Here is an 18274-nt window from a genome sequence, read left to right as displayed (position 1 = left end):
TTGACTATGGTACTGAAGAAATAAGAGTTCCATGGGCAAAAAGAATCAATAAACCTCCCTTTCACTAATAGAAAAAAAAAAGTCGGCAGCTCTCTCACCAACTCTACTTTCTCATCTAAGGGGAAAACATTTTGTAATGTATTTGTTCTTTTGAGAGCTTACAGATGGCAATGACTTAAAAGCCTTTTCAGAACTAGTTACACACCACATGATCCTAACCGAATTCCACATGGCGTCACTAGACTTGGGAGCTTGGATGCTCACAAAAGCACATGCCAAATGCCTGTCAATTACATTCTGAAATAGTAGGCAAAGATGTGGATGGTAAAGGTCCCCCAGACACAGGGATGACATGGAGAAAACCATACTGCTAGGAAGGAATGGGGATCACTTGGACGATATGAAATAAGCCAGTATAAAGAAAACAGTTTCTAAACAAGAGATAAAGTATATGGATTGGGTTCATGAGTTCCTACTCAAAGACTTTGAATTCCATGCAAGTTAGCTATTGCTGCATAACAAACTGCCATAAAACTCAGTAGCTCAAAATAATAAGCATTTATTATTGCCCTCCTTGATAATATTGCTGAGAAGTTTTTTGGGTGTGGTTTTGTTTGTTTGTTTGTTTGTTTTTTGTCTTGGAAGGGCTCACTCAGACTTCTGCAGCCTCCTGTGGGCTGGACAGGCAGTCCTGCTGATCATGGCTGATCCCTCTCACACTTTTGGTAATTGTCTCTCTATATGGTTATACAGGAAAGAGTTAACACTGTAGGCCTGATGTTGCTCTTTAGAAAGATCTGCTTGAAGAGCTGACTCTGCTCACCTCTGGGAATTTGGCCTTTTGGATGTTTCCTATGTTACTAACTGTATTAGTTTTCTATTGCAGATGTAACAAATTACCACAAATTTAGTGGCATAAAAAAAACACATATTTATTATCTTGCAGTTCCAGAGATCAGAAGTCTAAAATGGGTCAGCAAGACTGTGTTCCTTCTGAGGGCTCTATAGAATAATCCATTTCCTTGCCTTTTCAAGCCTCTAAAGGCCCTCTGCATCCCTTGGCTCACTGACCTCCTCCCCCATCTTCAAAGCCAGCAGCCTAGCAGCTTCAGATCAATCTCTCTCTTCCCACCCCTGCTTCTGCCATTATCTTTCTTTAATTCTGAAATTAGGTAATTCAGGAAGACCTTCCCACTTCAAGATCCTCAACTTAGTCACATCTGCAACATCCTTTTTGCCATGTTTGGTACCACAATAACAGGTTCTGGGCATTAGGACTTAGACACACGCAGGTGATGGTGGAGAATAAGATAGATTCAGAAGCAGGGAATCCTAGAGATGAAGCAGTTAGAAAGCAATAGTCAAGTGTTCAGAGATGCAATAACAAGGTAAAAAACCCAAGTTATCTATTTGAAACTGCTGAAAATATGTTTATCAAGACCAGTTTGGGTAAAGCTTGTGGTATTCACACTTATTCACTCAACTATTTCTTGAGTATGTACTATATATGCTAGGACTACAACAGTAAATAAACTACACATGTATCTATCTCTGTGAAGCTTACCTTCTAGTCGGGTGTTTCTAAAAAGGAAACATTTAAGGTGAGCCACAAAGACTTAGAAAGAAGCAGTTTTACAGAAAAGAGGAGTTCGAGAAAAGGAAATGGCATGCACAAAGCTCTAGGCCTGCGGAGGACGTGGTTCTCTGTAAGTGCAGTCCAAGCCCAGCGTGACTGAAGTGCACAGGATGAGAGGCAGGTTGTACCTAGTGTGTCAGCGAAGGTAAACAGATGCCAGTCCATGCGGCAGGGTTTTTTCTGGCCAAAATAATGAGACTTTATTCCATTCTCTGCATAGCTAGAAGTCACTGAAAAGTTTTATGTTTTCAAAATAACTCTAATGTTGAGGAGTAAGAGAGAAAGCGGGAAAACGAGAGCTTTGGTCCGCAGAGCAGCAGCAGCAGATAGATGGGGGCTTGTTGGACATGCAGAACATTGGCCCCTCCACAAATCTAGAATTGCAATCTGCATCCTAGCAAGGTTCCCGAGAGATTCATGTGTACATTAAAGTTTGAGAATCACTGAGTTGGAAAACCATGGTAGTTCGATTTTAGTGGCTGAGGAGATGGAAGAGAGATTGTCTTAGTCACGGGCATTCAGAACTTGTGCTGGGGTTAAAAGCTGGTATAAAAAGGACAATGATCAAGACACACAGAGATAGTAGTTAGATGCAGGCATGGAACAGTTGTCTTCAGTGTCAGAGATGTTTTCAGACAGAAGTCCAGTACCCTGGAGAGCTCCCATAAAACAATGGGTTTTCTAAAGATGAAGGTCTAAGAATCCTAAAGAGAAATGACTTTCAGACTCAAAACCTTGAAGTCATCCTTAACTAACTCTTTTTAGGGGGAGGGTTGGAAAGAGCTTCTTTTATTTATTTTTTATTTATTTGGGTGACATTTGTTAATAAAATTATTGAGGTTTCACACCTATAATTCCATAATACATCATCTGTATACTATATTGTGTGCTCACCACCCCACCTGACTATATTCTCTTAGCGAAGTTCTGATGATCACTGAACGAAGTTCTATGATTCCTGGGAATCATCTTCAATACACAAAGAGCTTTCTGTTCCACATGATAGAATGACCATGGTAGCTGATCTGGCTTGCATATTCCAGTGAAATTACAACCCTAAAGAAGACCAGATGGCTGAAGTGAGGTGGAGGTGAGAGGGAAAACCTTTCTTGATACTATTTGCCCTCAGGGATCCCCACTCTCCTAGAACAGGAGTTGTAGTTTGGCCTAGGTTCAGGGATTCAGCCCCAAAATAGAAACTGTCAGAGCACTAACTCTAATTCTGAAAATGAAAAGAGGTCAGATGTGGGGGAGAACTTGGTAAAGGACAGGGAGGGGAGTGTGGGGTACCAGATCTCTCATTGCTGCCAGGTCCTCCTATTGCTCTCATCCGTCCTGTCTACATAGAAATACACAAACGTCCATTAAAATCCTACTGACTTTATGAGATACCAACATACCACTCCCCCTAAAGTGACTGAAATGAGGATGTGGAACAATTAAAATTGGTGAGAATGTAATTAGAACAATCAAAAATTGGTGAGAATGTAATGAGAACAATCAATGTGGTGAGAACAATTCACATTGGTGAGAATGTAAAATAGTATAACCATTGTGGGGAAAGGTCTTAGGCAGTTAAACATACATCTACTATATGACCTGGCAATCAAACCCCTAGGTAAAACATACTTCCAAAAATACTTTTACAGGATCTTTATGGCAGCTTTATTCATAATGGCCAAAAAGTAGAAACTATCCAAATGTCCCTCAACTAAAGAAGAGATGAACAAATTATGGAATATTTGCACAATGGAATATTGCTCAGCAATTAAAAAAATGTAAAAGTTGATACACACAACAATAATGATAAATCTCAAAAACATGAATAAACAAATTTTGTTATATTTGTATCATGACACATTCACTAGCAATTACAAATAATGAATGATGGATACCAGTGAAAACAAGGATTCATCTCAAAAGGAAGACTCCAAACACAAGAAAAAAGTAGAATTAAAAAGGGCATATTGTATAATTCCATTTATAGGGAACTCTAGAAAAGACACAAACTAATATATGGCAATGGAAATCAGGAAAATTGTTGCCTACTGGGTGGGATAGGGATAGAAAGGAAGGGGGCAGAAGACTTCTTTCTGGGGGTGACAGAAATATTATACATCTGGATTGGGGGGTTGCTTACTTAGGTGTATACATTTTTAAAAATTCACTCAGTTCCATACTTAAGATCTAGGAGCATTATTGCATATACACTTCAGGGCAATAAAAATAAATTCTTAACAACAAAAAATCCCGCTGGGCTTTGCCTCATTCCAAGGGCCCACGTACCTATATTGCTATGATGCTTCACCCCAGAAATATCTGTGAATGATACTCAACAGTCTTTCTGGTCTGGAAAGAATGTGGCACAGGGGCTGCAGTTTACCCGAGCAGTTGATGCAAAGCTCAGGGCAGCCGGGCTTAGTAAAAGCTTTCATGCAGGCTTAGAACAATGCCCATAACATATGACCATGAAATTGTGACATCCCCACTGGAGCCTGTGTGTCATTAGAAATCTCGTTTAGAGTGGGCTCACAGGTCCTTCTAAGCCACAAGGGCCTGATGAATGGCTCAGCTGTTCTTTCAGGCCGTTCTGGTTTCAATGGCAACTGGGGGAGTAAAAGAAACCCAGGTTTTCTGTTATGAAATTCAATCTAGTATGAAGGGCCCTAAACGAGGAGTCACAGAACAGGAGGACAGAAGAATGGGGCCACATGCTCCCAGGTCTGCTCTTTTTTCACTATCGCCAGGTTAGTCCCAATTCTAGTCGAGCTTTGAAACAACTCCCACCCCGAGTGGACTGGTTCAGCCAACCTGTCATACTTACCATGAGCCAGGTGCTGTGCCGTGTCCTTGAAATTCAGGTAAGAAACCCAGACCCTTAGATACTCAGGCTGTTGGAGATAGCTGCTGTTGCATTGAGTATCTGATTTGATCCTTAAAATGTCTCTGAAGGGTAAGTAAAGCAGTAATAATTATAACCCCCCTCCATTTCACATATGTGGAAATGGAGACTCAAGAGAAGTTAGATTTGCCCAAAGCCACATTGTAAGTAGCAAAGCTGAGATTTCAACAGCTGTTTGGATGCTGGGTCCCCTATTCTTTCCAATGCATTGTGGAGACATATCTAAAACAGGCATGTGTCCTTTCTCTACTGTAAATTCATTGCAATTGGGGTTGAAGAATTTGGGAACTCTAAAGCACAGTTTGTGGGGAGGGAGAGTAACCAGGCCCCGGCTGTACCTAGTCCTTAAGGAGGCAGCCCTGTCTGGGTGGACTCTGAGAGGGCAGGCTCGGCCCAACCAGGGGCTCCACACCCACCACGATGTGGTCTGATGGGTGGCTGGTACCTGCTTAACCAGGTAAGTGGCTGGTAGTCAGGTTAACTCCCATACACTGTCCATCAACAGTGTCATTCGGAAGAGCCTGATCTATGGGTGCACGCACAAGAGGCCCGACAAGGTGGGGAGAGCATCCGAGTCCCAGCCAAGTAGGCGGCGGCTCAGAGCAGCTCCCCACGCCTCTGTCTGAGGTAGCCAAAAGCTACAGAATCAGGCTTAAGCCAAAAGTAATTTATTAATAATACAGGTGGCTCACAAATCTATGGAAAATCTGAATATCCAGCCCTCAGATGGGACAGGAACAAGGCTGATTCTGAGGATTCAGGTAGCAAGGACAAAGGGAAAGTCTTTTCCTGGTGTTAACATCAACATTTCCTATCCTTTCCTTTTTTCATCCAAGATTCAGTCTCCTAGGGGAGAGAGGGCCTGATTGGCTTAGCTCAGGCTACCTGCCTTCACTCCGGCATTTTGAGAGAGCATTTTGAATAACAGTATCCAGAAAACCGCATGCATGGAGTGAAAATTTGATTCCTCAAAAGAAAATCAGAATGCTGTTTCCAGAAGAAGCAAAATTATGCTGAGCAGGCAAAAAAGAAACAAAAACAAACAAACAGAAAAAAAAAACCTTAGATGTCCACAATAGGATTTAAAGGAAACCAAAAGGCTAGACAGGGAAATAAACAAAGAGACAGAGTCAGAGAAGGTAGCAGCAAGAAAAAGTAAGAACTCCCTGCAGCTCAGAACTCACCACCATGTACCAACTCCAGGTGAATAGCAAATATCTTTCCAGACCTCATTGAGTCCTAGGCTAAGGCTCATGAGACCTTTATTGCCTTACTCAGAACATGCTCAGGAATGGGAAGAATTTGAGTTTGAAATAGAATGATAATAACATTAGGCATAACATCTTGGAGAAGCTGAAAAAGCAGGGGCTGTCCAGAAGGAAATAGTATAGGATTAAGCTCACTATATTTTATAGAAGGTAGTCAGCAAGAATTAAATTACTTGGATTTAAATAATTATGTTGTTTATAATACAGAAAAAAGATAAAATACATTTGAACAATATGAAGAGCAAAAACAGCTAAAAATCTTTTAACATCAGATATAATTTCATCAGAGAAAAATAGTCCTTTGGTTTGAAACTTGTATTGTGGTGTATCATTTAGAATGGGGAATTCTAAATGGGGGAATTCCTGGGGGGAAAAAGTTAACATCACTCAAAACAGAATATGCAGAGGTAGGGCAGGCTCTAGTAACAATGAAATTACTGACTTAATGATATCATTATAGCTTAGACCAGCCGTTTCTAAATCTTTTGGTCTCAGGAGTCCTTTACACTGTTTATGTTGGTGATACACACGCACACACACACACACACACACACACACACATTTGTTGTAGTCAAAATTAAAACTGAGGAATATTCAACTTTTTAAATTTTTTCAATATTTCAATTTTGCTTGAAGTATATGGGAAAAAATGGTCTTATACAGACATATATTTAGAAGAAGAAATAAGTTCCCTGGCTGGTGTGGCTTCATGGATTAAGCACTGGCCTGTGAACTGAAAGGTCGCTGGTTCAATTCCTGGCCAGGACACATGCCTGGGTTGCAGGCCAGGTCAGTGTTTCTCTCACACTTCAGTGTTTCATCTTTCTTTCTCCCCTCCTTCCCCTCTCTCTAAAAAGAAATTTTAAAAATCTTTAAAAAAAGAGAAATATTTTTATCATCTTTATGACAATTATAGATATTCTTCTCTAATATTACATTGAAACTCAACAAATACTAATTCCCTGAAAGAAGTCAGCACAAAAAAAATACATATTGTTTAATTACATTTATAGGAAATGTGAAGAATAGGCAAATCCATAGAGACAGAAAGCAGATTAATCGTTGTCGGGGCCTGGGGGAGAAGGAAGTGGAGGGTAACTGCTTAATGAATATAGGGTTGCCTTTTGGAATGATGAAATATTCTGGAACTAGATAAAATGATAGTTGCACAACATTGTGGAAAAAATCAATTTGACACTTTAAAATGGTTTAAATGGTGAATGTTATGATATGTGGTTTTTCTAACCACAATTTAAAGAAAAGAAAAAGCTTTCCTAAGGTTACACCATAGCAAATGAGTCCCAGAGATGATTTGGCAAATAAATTAGCACAGCACTGGACGTTCTGGTCCTGCGACTATTTCAGAAAGTAATGTGCTAGGTTCAAACCATACCAGGCAAGCAGAGACACCCTGACAGAGACAAGGATTTCACTTAACTTAGCTGATAAAGCCAAGAAACTAACTGACACAGCTGTCTCAGTGGAAATACCCAAATACATTGATTTGAAAAACAAGCCAGGATACTGTCTTGGAAAAGAAGACAGGGTGAATCAAAGCACATCTGGCTATGGATGACACAGTTAAAACAGACCTTGAAAATATTCTCATTTTGGAGACTAAAAAAAAGAAAGAAAAAAAAAAAGCAAATTCCAGAGGAATTATGACCTGCTTACGGTAATGTAGTTGATGAACAGAAGAACCTGGGCCCAGAGAACCAGTATCCTGACTCTCTCCTCCACATGTTCTTCATAGTCAGGGCAATTCCATAAACATCTTTCAAAAACAGCTGTAACCTCCATGTTTGTGAAGCCAGAAATGAATGTATTTTCCCTGTCTATGCCCTCAAATACATATACAAAAAAATCTCCTACTATCCACACTTTTAAAACAGTTCCTCTCTTTGTACTCTAAATCTCGTTTGTTTGTTTGTTTGTTGTTGTTTTTAAACAAGTTAGCTTGCAGTGCCCAGATCTAAATCTTGGTGTGTCCCACCCAAGTTAGAAAGCAGGCTTGACTGCCTCCCTACTTCACCCCTTATGTTCTAGAAACTAGTCCCCCAAACTGCCAGCTCTCACGTTAGAATATCTAGCAAATCTGGACATTCTTCTGTTCTCATCACGGTTCCCCAACCTTTGGCTTGGACCATTTCATACCCCTCCTAACTGCCCGGTGTTACCTACAGCTGCATCCAGCACTGATTCAAGAGGCACATGAACCTGAGAGGAGAGCTTCGTTCCAAACCCTGCGAGCCTTTCTGCCGGTGTAGATGGGATGGAATCTGAGCACAGTAGCGCCTTCCTCCTCAGGCCTGGTTCCAGGTTAACAGTGACCATAAAATCAAGCTGTAAATAAGTTTGAAAGACTCTGACCTCAACAACAGCACCTGTGACAAAGTGTTGAAACTTTATTCCCTCACGTGCACAGAGAGCAACTCTAACTTAGTGTTCCCAACAATACTGGATTATCTGCTCGCCCCAGGTGACGGTCAAACGCTGGAGGCTCCAGTTTCCTTCCAGCTCTAAACATTCTCATTCTGTGAAAATCGGCAGTTGAAGAGAGCCTACCTACGGAACAATGGTGCAAAAGTAAAACTATTAAATTTGTAAAAATAGAAACAGGGCCAAAGGCGGCTGCCTGGGAGGCAGTCTGTTTCTTCCATGGGCAGAGTGTGGTATCAGAAGTGTCCAATAGCAACCGCAAAGTAACAGGAGTTAAGCTGCGCTCCAGCTCACCCCGTTAACTAAGGCAGAGCAATGTGTTGTTGAAAGCTTTATTTTCAAAATGATTACAATCTATGAGTTTTAATAATTGAACTGTCATTTTTCAGAGATGACATCCTTATCTAGAACTATTCTTGGCCCAAGCATGATGAACGATTACTGCATTGCACTGCTAGCACCAGCTTTAAATACCGATATTCAGACTGGAGGGCAGACATTCCTGTCTGATCTGATCGAGGAGCATCCGGAGGGACAGGGAAAGAAGCAAAACTGTCGAAGGAGGCCTGAAGCCCATGGCAGCTGCAACGTGACAGTTGTCCTTTTCACAGGAACAAAGTGCACGTTAGATTGTGACCGAAGTTCTTGAGCCAGATAAGCTATGGGTGGCTGTTCCCTTTTCTGTAAGATACAAAGGGTATCCGTTAACCCCATGCGTGGACCCCCTTTTGGTTATTGTTCCTGTTTATCTTTTGATACAAATGTCTCCATTTAGAGTTTTGGAGACACTTGTCCATGTGTATCACAAATAGGCTAAGAAAACATTGCCAGTGGATGCCACCAAGGGCCCCGGGGAAGTCACAAACGGGGCGGGCACGTCTTCCTGCTGGAGGCCAGGCCTTGCCGACAGAAAGCAGGCTGCACAAAGCACTGTCCAGGGCCTGGGGGCCCAAGAATAGAAGCCCCCAAGTCTTGGACAAAAGAGATGACAGAGAGCTAACTCAAATCCACCTGTGCTGCCATTGAAGACTAGGTCAAGGAGCATAGCTCAGGGTCATTGGCCCGACAGGTCTGCTAATCCAAGTCCAAAGGCAGCCCTGAGCTGAGGAGGTGGAGTCTGCAAAGCAAGCACACTTCCAAGTGGCAGCTTCTTGCTGGCCCCGCAGGAAATGAAGAGCAAGCCCCATCCACCCACCCATGCTGAGGAGCTGAGGGAGACGGCTCCACTCATAAACAGAGAGGGAGGACTGTCACCCACCGCCCAAGGACTCACCACCTCAGAGACCACCTGTATTGAGGGAAACCCTTCACCGCCCGGTCTGGCTCCGAGAGGAGAGGCAGCCTCGCCATTGTCAATCCCCAAAACAGTAACCACTCTTGACGGTTAGAAAACCTTATTAAAATTCGCCAGTTTAGACAAATGGAAAATCTCAAATATCGGTCCCCTGCCTGCCAAGTTTTGTGTTCTAAAGGCTGTTCGTTGGCAAAATCTGCTTTGCCAAAGCCCTGAGCCCCAAAGTCTGGAGGTAGAGGAGGCTAAGAATAGCAGGCGACTCCCACACCCCAATCGAAGTGTGTGCTTGGGGACAGAAGGGCTGCCCTCACCTCCCACTGCCAGTGTCTTGAGCCACCAGCATTCTATTAAACACCACTTGAATGTGCCAGGGACAATGGTCATCTGCCCAGAGCCATGTGCTCTGTTCCTCTTCCAGCTCCTTCTGGGAGAGGACCTGTCCCTGAATCTCTTCCCAGTTGGCTGCAAACTCTCTCCCCTCAGCCTGGTTCCAGCCAACTCTTTTCCTGCCTAGATTTACCCACCCCCTCCCTCCACCACCCCCACATTGTCCCAGATGCTGTCATGAGAACTACTGTCGCTTCCCTCCATCCCTCCCCCTCCTTGGATCAAATCCCTTGAGTGTTGCTGGCACTGTACCCAGAGAGGCAAAGAAAACTGGCAGGAAACGGACAATCCCCTCTCAGCAGGCATTTGCCTGGCCTGGTGCAGCGAGAGGCAATGGCAAGAACCTTTCAGTCCCCTTGTCCTCTGCGTCCCTCTCCCTCAGGATTTGCAGCATCTGCCCCTTTTGTATATTTTCTCTTTCTTTTACTCGCCCCTTTTCTTTGTTCTGTCTCACTGCCTGCCTGCCTCCCTCTTACTCTTTGTATCTCTGGGTGGGTTGTCTTTTTTTTTTCCTCCCTTTCCCCCCTTCCCCTTCTTTCAGTTCCTTTCTCTCTCCCACACACAACTGCAATCCGGTTGCCCACATTTGTACACAGCCTTCTAAAAACCCTTTGCAGATGCAACTTCACCTCCAATTCTTCCTCGTTAGGCAGAGTGACCGCTGTATGTCACTCGCTGATTCAGGACCCTGCCCTGACGTCCCAGGACCCCCAGAGCTGAGTGCAAACTCCAATACGGCAGAAAAGGCCCTTTGCCACGTGGCTCTCCCTGCCTTCCCATCCACCTTGCTGTTTATTGGTTCAGCAAAAAAATCAATTTATTATTGAGTGCCTGCCATAAGCAAGTACAATACCAGGAGCTGAAGATAAAATAAATATAGGATAAAATACAGGAACATTTGCAAATAAAGTGATGTCTGCTTCCCCATCCCCAAGGAGTGGGGGAGGGCAGGTTAGTAACATAGAAGAGGTGCAGAGAAAACCAAATGGACCAGGAGTTGATAATTATTGCAGTTGGGTGCTATGTATGGGGGGTTCCTTATTTATTTTCTTTACATCAATATATGTTTTTAAATATTCCATTAAAAATAGGATGGATGAAGAGAACTTCCCTTTTCTCACATCTCTCCATGTGCTCTATGCTCAGTGTCCCCCGGGCATCCTCTCATAACCTCTTATGGTTTGTTGTAATTGCTTAATTGTCTGCCTTTCCCGCGAGGCCACAAGCTCTGTGCACACAGGGAGTGCGTTTGGTCTTGCTCCATGTCATCCCCAGAGCCTCGCACACACTAGGTGCTCAGTAAGTACTCCCTGAATGAATGAATAAAATGAACTTGGAGGTCTCTAGCAGAGTGGCTGGCCCAAACCTAGCCTGGCTGAAGGGCCTGGGGGGGTTGGGGGGAAGGGGAGGAGCTGGCCCCTCTGCTACTGTCTGGCGTTTCCACCCTGGGCCAGCAGCTTTGGGCTGAGTCAATTTAGAGCAGCGTCCTAGAAATTTTCTGGGCAGAAGAAATTTGAAGCTCATTTTGTAAAGTCCAAACTAATGACTTCATAATTTTCTCTGACTTTTCAGTGAAGTAAAAAATGATTCAAGAATGACATTTATTGACAGTTCTTCTCAATAATACACCACCTGCATCCTGCTATACTTTACCACAGTGCCTAAGAGTATAAATCATATAAGATGACATGATTTATTATTTGATAGAAGCATCAAGGGCAAAATACTCTCTCTGGGTATGCTGACATACATAGCTGGTCATATATCTGCCTCTCAGAGCGAGGCCTTTCCTGAACACTATACCTAAAGCAGCCACCCCATCCCCTCTTGCTCTCCACTGTTCTTAATAGGATCAGTCACTACCTACAGTCATGGTTAACTTATTGATGGTCTGCCCCGCCCCCTCCCTCTGAATCTAAGCAACCGACAATCAGAAGCTGTGTCTCATGTTAACAAATGCTGGGCACATGGTAGGCGTTCAGTGAATGGATGAGGGAATGAAAGTGGTATTTATTATTGAACAGGACCTCCCTGCAATAACAGAAGCAAACTTTTTAATACAGTCTTTTGACCGTGCATTTATGCAAGACTTTATAAAAATGTTCTTTCTGTAAAATATACAAAGGTACTAAAATTATCTTTACTTGTTAATAATATGAAATGAGTGAGGGAAAGAAAGACATCTCATCCCAAGAGCTTACTTTGCAAACAAGAGAAGGTCTGAGTAACACAGGTAGTGTCATAAAATGTTGGTGACGTGGCCTCCTTTTAGTTCTTCAGTGGTGTATTACACAAGTACTATCTAACCAAGGGACAGGCTATAGTATATGCAAAAATGGAAAATCTTTATATGCCTTTGAGCATATAAAAATTCTTCTACAACAGCAATTTTAATGGCTACATGTTCTTTTGCTGTATGGATCTCCTTACTGTTGGGCATTTAAGTTAATCGCAATTCTTTCATTGTAAGCACTGTTATAAAAATGTACTAATAGTTACATTTTGTACTAAATAATTACTTCTGTGAAATATAGTCCTTAAAAACAAATTTTTTAATTGAAGGATATAAATTATCCAGGCTTTCAATAACTTTTCCAAACACTGTATTTCCAAGTTCTTGAGCTTTGAAACTGAGTAGATCCTTAATTCCACCCTCAAGCTGGGGCACTGCCCTGTGCCCCTCCCCATGGGTGGAAACTTGTTTTGCCCTCATATATATACCTCCCAGATATCTACTTCCTGCCTGCCTCCATCTGTCGTGGTTAAAGGTACATCACAGGGAGACCTGTCTACCTGTCTGCTGTCATGTCTCCCTTTCCAGATTCTCTGCCCCCACTCCTCTGACTCCCAGGGCAGATCATATTTCTGAACCATGTTAGAAATGTGCACAGGGTCACCCCTGCCTTAGGAAGTCCAGAGTCAGGTGCTAGCTTCCCATACTCCCTCTCTCTTTATGTATAAACACACACAACACTCTCAAGTCTTACCACAGTGTCTTGGCTCTTATGGTATATTTCTGGTCATGTCTGCAATTTACATGATACTGTTTCCTTGGTAATGTACTCTTAAATGTAATTCTTAATTAAAACATTGTTCCTTTAATAAAACATGACCTTCTTTACAGTGATCAACTCTATGGCATGGTTTCTAGGATGCCTTGTGGAAGAACCGGATGACAACTACTAACAATCCATTAAAAAACTTGCAGCTCTAATGACCCTAAACACAAAGGAATGATATTTCACCTGTTTTTAAATTTTTCATTGTGGCAAAATATACATAACATGAAGTTTACCATTTTAACCACTTCTGAGTGTACAATTCAGTGGCATTTAGTACATTCGCAATGTGGTGTAACCGTTACCACTATTATTTCCAAAACCCTTTCATCACCCCAAACAGAAACTCTATAATCATTAAGCAATAACTTCCTATTTCCCCCTCTCCCAGCCTTGGTAACTTCTATTCCACCTTCTGTCTTTATATATTTGTCTATTCTAGATACTTCATTTAGTGGAATCATACTATATTTGTCTTTTTGTGTCTGGCTTTTTTACTTAGCATAATGTTTCCAAGATTCATCTGTGCTGTGTCCAAATTTCATTCCTTTTTATGGCTGAATAATATTCAATCAAATGTATATCACTATCTGTTTACCCATTCATCTGTTGATGGACGTTTAGGCTGTTTTCTACCTTGTAGCTATTTTAAATAATGCTTCTATTATTAAATGACTAGCAATTCTAATTACCCTAATTATAAAAGAATGGTGTTTAAGGTGTTCTTGTGTTTCACCTGTGTTCCAAACATATTTATATATATATCACTAGTGACATTCTCTTTTAATAATCTGTGCTTTAAACAGTGTACCAAATAAGGCTAATTTATTTTAACCTCAGTCCAGGAATTATTTGAGGAAGTTTACAAAATACAAAAGGATCAAAATAGGTGAAGAGAAGAAGATGGAGAGAAGAACAAGGTGGTATTGTAAAATGAAGCTAGGAGTAACATACACAAAAAATGTATAATATACCAGAAATTCTGGCAAAGTAGGTAGGTCACAATTTCTAAACTTCTTAGTTACCAAACAAAGAAGGCTCAGTCTTAAGAGTTGTAGGGTTTATGAGATAAGCAAGCAAACAAACTAAAAACTACCCCTGCTCAGGAAAAGGAAGCCTCAATGCTCCCAGTATCGAACTATAGAAGAATTGGGGAGAACCACTTGATACAGTAGGCTATGTCTTCTCTGACTTCCTTAGTAAATACCAGCTGAGTTCCATGTGGCTGTTCTTTATAGTGCTGCTCAAAGGAAGCTAAAGGTATAACAGAAAGTGAAACTCCGAAAAAAAGCAATTAGGTACATGGGGACAGGATGAAGAAAAGCTGTCCAAATATTCAGGTCTTCGCCCCAGGGATGAAATTTGGATTGAACGGACTATATGTTCAAAAGAAATAATTTCTTATTTATGATGTCTTATAACTAAATTTTTTATAAGAGTTGAGTAGCAGAGAATGTTAGGTTACATTTTCTAAAAGGGACATTTTGATGAAGGAAATGTTGATTTATTGAACAATCTTCGATCCAGAATGTAGGCGTGGCATCCTTTTACTAAAATTAGAAGACCTAGACAGACAACATCAACTGTTGGTGAGATATGGAGCAATTTTTAAACATTGTTTTTGGGAAGGTAAAATGGTAAAATCACTTTGGAAAAATGTCTGACAATTTCTTAAAAACTAAACATATCATATGACCTAGCGCTTTCACTCTCATACATTTACCCAAGATAATTAAAACATGTTTAAAAAAAAAAACAAAACAAAACTTGCACAAGAATGTTCATAGCAGCACCCAGGGGTTTTTTCCCAGTTTTTATGAATAATAAACTGGAAAAAGCCTTAGTGTTCACCAGTAGGAGACTGGATAAGCCATCTGTGGTCGATCTACACAGTGGAATTCTACTCAGCAATTAAAAAGAACAGAACAACTATACAAGCAACAACATGGATGAATTTCAAAAGCATTAAATTTGGTAAAAGAGGGAAAATCAGGATAAGGATTCTTACCTAGTACCACAACCCAGAACAAATCGTGTCAGTTTTGTCATGTGAAAAATGGGATAAATAATCCCTGATTGTGAGAAGTAAATAAGCATGATTTCATTTTGTATTTTAAAAACTTACATATAGATTATCTATCTGTATGTATCTTTCTGTAATTTGCTTCCTTTCATTTAACCCTGATTTGTAAGTACGTGGTAAAGATTGGTGTGGAACAAATATAAAATTAATATTAGTCAAGACAAAAAAAAAGATAGTGGTTGGTAAGATGGAGAAAAGAGAAATATTGTATAGCTTGAGTAGAACATCATGCAATAAATGTATTATGTATGTCACTAAAAACATTTTGCTGAATGAAAGAAGTCTTACTAACAGACTACACATTATATAATTTCATTTATGTGAAGTTCTAAAACAGACATTTTATCCATCCATCTGTGGTGGCTAAAATGAGAACAGCAGTTACCTCGGATGCAATCGGGTAGGGACTGACTGGGACAGGGAAGGAAAATGGGGTGAGACTAATGTTCTAATTGTATAGGCATTTCAGGAGCACCAAAATTCATCCCCTGGTACGCTTATGACTGGTGCCTCCATCTGTATGTAAACGTTACCTCAAAAGAAAGAAAAATATTTATTAACAAATATTGAACTCTCATTAATGAAGTGCACTTAAAGCATACTGATGTCTACGACTTAATTTAAAATTCATTAAAAATATAAGAATAGACGGAGGGATAGGCACGTGTACATGTGATACATGACAAATCAAGTAAAGTATTTATGGCAAAATCTCTAAGGGGAGGATATATGCTCATGTTTTGTAAGATTCTTTCAGTGTTCCTTGAAAGTTTTTATATTTTAAAAGACCCAAAAGAACAAATTCATAGATACAGAGAACAAACTGATGGTTGCCAAATGGTATGGGGTTTGGGGGATGGGCAAAAAGGGGGAAGGGGGCTAAGAAGTACAAACTACCAGTTACAGAATAAGTTACAGGGATATAAATTACAGCATAGGAAATATGTCAATAATATTGTGATAAGTATGTGTGATATCAGATGATTACTAGACTTACCATGGTGATCACTTCAAGGTATATGAATGTATAATCGCTTTGTTGTACACCTGAAACCAATGTAATATTGCATGTCAAGTATACAATAAAAATAAATTAAATTTTAAAAATTCAAAAGGAACTAGAGATCTTCACCAAGACTCTTGCCCAAAGTTATGACCACTCCATTTCCTCCAGAGAAATGGGCCTAAGTAAAAAATAATGTAATAATAAAAATTCATTCTAAAGGAATCTTTAAAAAGACTTAGGTACCCTTGGCATTGTTATTAACCTATGACAGTCTTTAAGATTTTTATTAACGGTGTCTGTCAATCACTTGGAAAAATTCAAATTAGATAAATCATAAACATAAACAGCAGTTGACATGTTCAACCCAGGACATCACTACCGCAGTTTTAAGTACAATCCACCAGGTGGCAGAGAAAAGGAATCACAGAACACGTGCACATTTCTAATTTAAATGAAAAATGGAAGAGATTTGCAGGCTTTTAACATGAAATTCACTAAACAGGATATAGATCTAAATGTATAATCTAAATCTGAACTCTAACTTTGCCTGAGGATATTTGCTTATATAAAAAACGGTGATTATCTGATTTGCCCTGCTCGCTCGCACCACTTCTCTCTCTTCCTGAGGTTATCCTTTATTTACTGGCAAGAGAATGCAGTCATCCCTTTCTGCTGTTCACATGATGGCCCTAGTGCGCCCATCACCCCTATTTGCCTCATAGTGGTCCCAGCCTCCCCACTCCCACCAGAACCCAGAAGCCATGAAGCCTCCCAGTTTTTCATCACTATTAATAGACGGTTAAGCACTCCTTTTCTTACTTTAAGCAAATACTTTATCTCTGTGATGACAGGTAAAATTTCAAGGTAGCAGTAGAAATAAAAGATGTAAAGAGAAAAAAGAAGAAAATATTCCACAATGCAACTACAAAGAGGCTAAAAAGTAAGTCGACTAATATAATTGAGTTATTTATAGAAATCAACATGTTTATACGTAAGAGCAGCCTCACAATTATTACATTTGAGCAGGACTTGATTTGTCTCCCATAATTTTCCGGAGGGAGTCCTAGTAGTCTGCACACTGAATTAAGACAATCTCTCTACATTTCCTGTCTCCAACACATGCTTTGGGATATCAATGAAGCAGCAATGATTTAAGAAAATGTCAACAGTTGTCTAACTGATTTTTCCTTTAGAAGGAGGAAGAAAATGAAAGAAAATAAAAATCTAATTTGTGAGGCCAGAATTCCTTTAAACAAACAGACTGATCACATTTTTAGGTGACAGAAAATGACTGTCGAGCGGCACTCCTGCAGGTGCATGATGCTGCTGGCGAGGAGTCAGTGATTCGGCGTGTGGAATATTCGGCGATAACAGGCAAAACAGCAGCCACCTGCTCTCAGAAACTAACTGCGCTCAGAACACCAAAACGCTGATTTAACATTAAAGTCCTACAGCCTGTTTTAGGTTTTGTCGAAAAGTACATTTGTTGGCAATTTTCTTTTCACCTGACAAACTTCATCCTATGGGAACAGAACGTGAGAACTCTCGCAATTAGTCTCTGTTGGACTCGTCTAGCAAGTCTGCTCATCCCTTTCCTAACGAGGCAGCAACCAGATATATTGGTGGTGTTTAGGATCACACCCTGCTTTTAATGCTTATTCAGCCTCATTTCCAATATTTTTACCTGCTACCTCCATTCATATTTCAATCAATACAGGTTTATAACCTGAAGTGTTAATGTTAACTCTGCTATTCTTGATCACAATTCAGACTAAGCATTTATATTATGAAACAAGATATGTGCTGTCACCTGAAAAATACACACTAGTAATTACAGTAATATGTTGTAGCAAAAGATAGTGTGCCTGAAAATTAAGGAACACAGAATCTTCATATTATAGTGAATTTTATAAGTATTTTCCTCAAAATCTTTTGACTCAAAAATAGGAAAAATTATCTTCCTATTCTCTGTTTCTTTTCCCCATATCGAATTTTCTCCAAACTGAAAACATTTGGAGAAAATTATTTTTAAAGCCAATTTTCAATTTAGTTATAATTAGATTCTACTTGATACAACGGATTTTAACTTTGTATGCTGTCAATAAACTGGTTTCTTTTATAAGCCAGTCAACTGCTTGTAGTTAATATATACTTCAGGCAAAACACTGGCTTCCATTAGGTATCACAGTGATATTATTAT

The sequence above is a fragment of the Pteronotus mesoamericanus genome, unplaced genomic scaffold, assembly GCF_021234165.1.
Source record: "Pteronotus mesoamericanus isolate MK-2021 breed Mesoamerican mustached bat unplaced genomic scaffold, CSHL_Meso_final scaffold_174, whole genome shotgun sequence".
Classification (NCBI taxonomy): Eukaryota; Metazoa; Chordata; class Mammalia; order Chiroptera; family Mormoopidae; genus Pteronotus; species Pteronotus mesoamericanus.
Note: the sequence above shows the minus strand (reverse complement) of the source record.